The sequence below is a fragment of the Nansenia antarctica genome (assembly GCF_963989245.1).
Source record: "Nansenia antarctica genome assembly, chromosome: 8".
Lineage (NCBI taxonomy): Eukaryota > Metazoa > Chordata > Actinopteri > Argentiniformes > Microstomatidae > Nansenia > Nansenia antarctica.
Window position 1 is genome coordinate 25092746 of NC_137678.1, and position 6000 is coordinate 25098745.

The following is a 6000-nucleotide window of genomic DNA, read 5'->3' on the forward strand; positions in this document are numbered from 1 at the left end:
CGGCGGCGGTACTGACCATCTTGCATATGAAACAGATAAAAGATTACCTGGCTTACACTCTACTCCACGCAAAGGCCGCTTTGCACGAGTGTCAGGGGTTCGTGTTCGGGGAGGTGCTCCGGCCGGACACCGGCGCCGCGACTAGAAAGATCAACCCGGGAGAACACTTTGCTGGGAACATTTCGCATTTCTACTGAGACCAGGTGAGGGAGGGACCGCGGTCGAGCTGAGACACAAAAAAAAGTCAATATAAGCAGTCATCTGGAAAAACCACTCAGTTCTAACAGTCAGACACTTTGGTGAGGGTGTGAGGTACCAGCACACGACTCACGTCACGTCAAGTCTTTTGACTGCCGGCCGCCAACTCGACTCCCGACCATGAAGACCCGCTCCAGAACCAGAATCGAGACTTCGACACAAGCTTCGACCCACGAGGCTCACCAACCGTTCGACTCACACACAGCCAACGCAGACTCGACGGCCACAGCCACTGCCACAGTCACTGCTACAGCTGCACCCGGACCCGCCACATTAACTCGCGGCCCCGGCAGTGTCACCCCCGGCCCCGACAATACGACGAGCGACATCTCACAGCTACGGAAGACACTGCGCAACGACCCGGAGGCTCCGCTGCCTTTCAGGCATCTGGAGGACGTGTATTTCATTAAAAAATGGTTTAACTTGGACTATGTGGACAAGTTAGACAACGACAAAAGTCTATCCGTGGCGCAGCAGCTAGAGAACGTCGTGTCCGAAGACCACTTGCCGCCCTCCCACGTCAAAGAAGACATTTTCCGTCACCTCTGGAAAAAGACGGTCGAGTTGAAGGCGACGGCGGGGTGGCCGTCCGAGAAGCCCATCTTGACCAAAAATGACTTGGCCGCTCTAGCCGCCCGGTACCTCGCCGCGCCCAAGACCCAAGATCCTATATTCGAAGAAAAAAACATGCCCTCCGTTTACGGGGCCCCCAGCACGGTCAAGTATTTCTTGCGGGTGCCGAAAAAGGCACAAGAGCTCCTCGAAGCAGCGGAGGCGGCGGTCGACGACGCCGGCAACGACTCCGACACAGACTCTCTGTGTTGTCACGAAGACATGTCGCCAGACCACGACGGTCCCGAACCCGCCGCAGTCCGCGACGACAGCCTGCCTACGCTGAAAAACATCAGATTCACCTTCAGCACGGCCCCGTTGACCACACAACAGAAAAGGTTCAACGTCTGCTGGGACGCGTCGAAACCGGCGGTCCCGGCACACTGCTTCCGCAAGCGCGACTGTGAAAAGTACTGCGACGACTGCAAAAGACGTAAAGCCAAACTGGACAAACTCGCGGACGAGTTGGAGGCCGTCCGAAATCACGTGTGCGCACCCAAGGGCAGAGGACAATACTATTATTACGGGCCCGGCTCCAAAGACATGGTGCCGTATTCACGGAGGTCCCCGTGCATCGCCTGCGAGAAGACGATGAGGCGTTTTCTGTTCGACTGCATGAAAGAACTGACGACCAAGCTGGTGCTGTCCAAGAACCCGGACTACATGCTGGTGGATACTTACGAAGTGTTGATTTACCAGTGGCCCAAACACATGGCCGTGTACAAAGTGGTCACAGACGTGCTGGACTACGTCATGTGGATCTTACACAACAGTTCCACGCGCGTCAAGTTTCAGTGCCAGCTGACGGCTCTGTACCCGGGACCGACAGTGTTTTTCGACTGCGTGGACCAGTGGCTGATCTGCCGGCAGTGGATCGTGTGCACGGGCACGCAGCGAGAACTGGACATTTACGACATCACGATGGACGTGTGGCTCACCAACAGGCAGTTCGACCTGTGGCTGGCCGAGCAGCCCACGATTCTACAGATGTCGGCGGACATCATCACGGACGAGAGCGAGAGCTGGCTGTCGAAAAACCCGCAGTGGGTGCCTGACGGGACCACGGTTTGGGCCGCGACGAAGACCGTGACACGCATGTTGATAAGGTGTTACGTGGAGTGTGGACTCGACTGAAGACTTGCTTGTGTGCGTGCGAGAGTTGTGTGCGTCTGGCTTGCTGTATGATATTTTTGGGGAGAAAGGGACACTGATTTCTTTCGACTGCGATTCTGGGTATAAACAATAAAAAGTTATAGTTTTGATATATGTGTATTGTATATACTGTGTGTTACGTATTTTGTATGTATTGTACATTTCTTTGAAAATAAAAACCTCAGTACACAAGATGATGTTCTTTCTCTTCCTTTACTTTATTTAATTTAGATATGATACGCACAACTTGCCATCTCTTAGATATTCACAGAATACAGCAAAAATGAACACGTTTCCATTCGCCAACTACTTTGACAACTATGGTAACATTATGGGAATCATAGACAACCACGTAGACAAGGGCGACTACGCATGCGTCACGACGCTGGTCGACGGCCGCACCGGCAACACGGGTCCCTCCGGCGGCATGCCTCCGGGCAACGTTCTGCTGATGACGTTGTACTGCTCGGACGAAGCCAAGCGCGTCGCTCTGGTCAACGCTTTGAAAAACATACCCACCGTGGTGTTACACGAAGGCTTGGGTCACAGACCCCACGTGGTTATGGGGACGCTGTATCTTCCCTTCAACGTCAAAGTGTTGATGTCGGGCCCGGGAGGCAAGACGGTAAAGTTTATCACTGTGGTCAACGACAACGGTCATAACGGTAACGGTGCCGTCTCACCGCTGCAGCGACAGCGTCATCCTCTTCTTCACGGCAGCCCGCGGCGGCTGACCCTCACGGAGACCGACTCGCGGGATCGGGAGTCTACCGAGACCGACTCGCGGGATCGGGAGTCTACGGGAGTCTACGCTCGTCGTCACGCTCATCCCAGCACTTGTAGCCGCCCCGCAAACGGTCCCCACCAGCTCTATCGCGGTCAGCGCCACCACCACCACCACCACCACCAAGTTTCGGCGATGACGACCGGAGCCCGACGACGGAGACCGATCCCGTGCGTGCCGACCGCTCTGATTCTCGGGGAGAGAGTCGAGCTTACGGGCAGCTTCATCAGAAGCCGACGACTGATGTTCCCGCTCCCGCTCCCGTCGTCCTTCTCCGGCAGCCCCCACAACCCGGTTATCCAGCCCCATCCCCGGCACCAGTTCCGGCCCCGGCACCGAATCGCTGCACTCTCCAGTGAGAGGCTGCAGCTGCGCCCTGGACGGTCTGATCCTCAAAATCTCAGCTATGGTGTCTTCGCAACCCCTCTCGGAAACGATGGATCTCATCATGATCAGGTCGTTCACGCACATGGTGGGGACCTTGTGCGTGTCGTAGTTTACGCTCATCGTCTCGCCACACCCGTTCACTATCCTGACGAACATGGTCTCGTACACCCTGCCTATGTGCTGGTTCCTGGTGGAGGAGCTCCTGTAGTTTATGTGGTTTGCGTTCTTCTGAAACGAACCCCTTCCCGACAGGGTGGATTTCCAAAAAGTCAGCCACGTCATCATCACGTCCTCCACGTCGTTGGGGCCCGTCTTGGTGTCGAATGCGTAGGCCATCTGCTGGCCCTTGGGCAGGTCCACTATGTTGCAGTTGCCCACCTGAAAGTCGACGGCCTCGTCGCCCCGCAGCCTCTTGACCACCGTGAGCGCTTTGCCTATGTCGGCGCGAGTCACGGTGGGAGAGCTGCGCAGCTCTTCGAGGGCTCCCTCCGGATCGGCCACCACCTTCTTGAAGAAGTCAGCAAAGGCCGAGTTGGTCACCGCCGCCACGCACAGGTCCTCCAACTCGTCCACGACGGTCTGGTGCTGCTCGCTCGTGAATGACGCCGTGGTCATCGTCGGGTCCATGACGCTGCCCTGGTCCAACACCCTGGCCATGATGTCGGCCACGCCGTTCCGGATCTCCCGTTCCCGGGCGGGAGGCGAGCTGAAGAACTCTCCCCGTTCCCGGCCCGTGACGTACGAAGAGCAGCTCATGGGCTTGATAGAGCTGAGCACGCTTTCGGCTATCTGCTTGCCCACGTGCGTGGTGAACATGGTCCTGACGGCGTTCTTCTCGCACGAGTTCATGTACACCCCGAGGATCCGTTTCCAGTGGGTCGTGAGGGGCAGGCACTCGGTGTACGTGGACACGAAGCTGTGCCTGTGGATGCCGGTGCCGCTGCTTTTTTTATGGTGGTGGTGGTGGTGCTGGTGGTGTTTGTGCACGTCGCTGAACTGGGGAGAGAACTTGAGTTTCTCCACCTCGTAAGCGTGCCCGCCAGCGACGACCGTCACGCACTTGGTGCGCCTGTTGTACGTGGCCGGACCCGTCGTGTAGAACTCGGGCACGTAAGGGGCGACGCCGTACTTGAGGCACCTGACGTACAGCAGGACCTTGGAGACCGATATGCGCCAAGAGAAGGAGTCACGCTTGTAACTCTCGCAGCAGTTCACGCACAGCTGTTTCACCACTTCGGCCAGAGAGCCTTGGAAATTGCTGTCCACCATCCGTTTCAGCTTGACCAGCGCCTCTTCGGCGTCGGCGCTCGCAGAGAACAGCCTGGACTTGAGCAGCTCCCCCTTGGCCCTCTCCTCGCTCACTTGGGCGACGAGCACGTCGCGAGACACCGCGAGCGCGGCCAGGGCGGACCTGTGCAGCTTCCTGACCTGGTCCCACTTCACGTAACTCAACGGCACGAAACCCAGCCTGACCTCCCAGTCCACCATGTTGGCGAACGTGTCGGTCATGTAGGCCAAGACGGCGTCGTCGCACAGGTGGTCCACTAAATAACGTATTAATGCACGAGTCTCCTCGGACGGTGTGCCGTCCACGACGTCCAAAAGATACCGCTCCGTGCTCCGTCTGAAGTCGACGGAATCGACCAGCTCGGCCACGGCCAGGGACAGCATCGTGTCCCCGACGGACTGTTTCGCGGCCTCGTAGATGTGACATTGCGTTATACTCACGACCGTGGGGTTGGTTTTCTCGCTCATGGCGTGGTCCTGTCTCAAGTCCTGTCTGGACATGTGTAAAGATATTAATATAATCAGAGAGACTTCGGTGGTATACTCTAAACTTTTAGACAGCAGGAGCGAGTCCATAGCGATCACGGATCCGTCCACACTGTCTATAAACTATTATATACAAGCGTACAACATACAGAAATACTCCGAGCGGCACGCCGGCGACAAGGTGCTGAGTCAGCGACTGGACTCGGCGGTGTCGTGCGGGAGGGCCTTGTCGAACCTGGGGGAGACCGTGTCCAACGTGCAGACGGAAAGGTTGGCTTCCACCATAGCCCAGTACCACGGGGTGGTGGACGACGCGAACGAGCCCGACGCGGGCCTGACGAACGTGTGCGCCGTGAAAAGGGAGGTCGAGGACGAGCTGCGCATACTCAGAAAGTATTTCTGCGAGCACAACAAATCGGCCGGCGCCGTCAAAGACAACAAAGACAATACTTACCAACACGAAGCGCCCGCGCCCAAGCAGAACGAAAGCGACGAGCCTTAGAGGTTTTCGGACGTGACGTCCCAGCAGAGCACTACTACACACTACTACCGGTACCGTCACCGGCAACAGCCGTGGCGATGGCCAACATGGACGTGGTCGTGAGTCCACAGTTCAGAACCATACTCGACTACAGCAAGATATTGGAGCTGACGGACAACTACACGTCCGAAGACCTGACCAAGATGATACAGTGTCCCACGGAACTCGTGAAAATGTGGCAGGGAGGCGCCACGTTGGGCAACATGCCGCCGCGGACGTACGTGTCCATGGTCGCCTTTCACATGGGCATGGGGCTGTACAGCTCTCAGAACCAGTGCCTGAAGGACATCGAGAACACGATCGTGGTCACCGCCGTGGGGCAGCACGACAGCTCGGAGCTGAGCTTGTCCACGACCGTCGTCGTGCCTTTCACGATCACGGGCCAGAAGATAGCCGACATCGGGAGACCGTACTCTGTCACGGGCGGAGTGGCGACCAAGATGTACGAAGTCAAGATCCCCCTGGAAGGCAGGGTGCTGACGGCCACGTACGA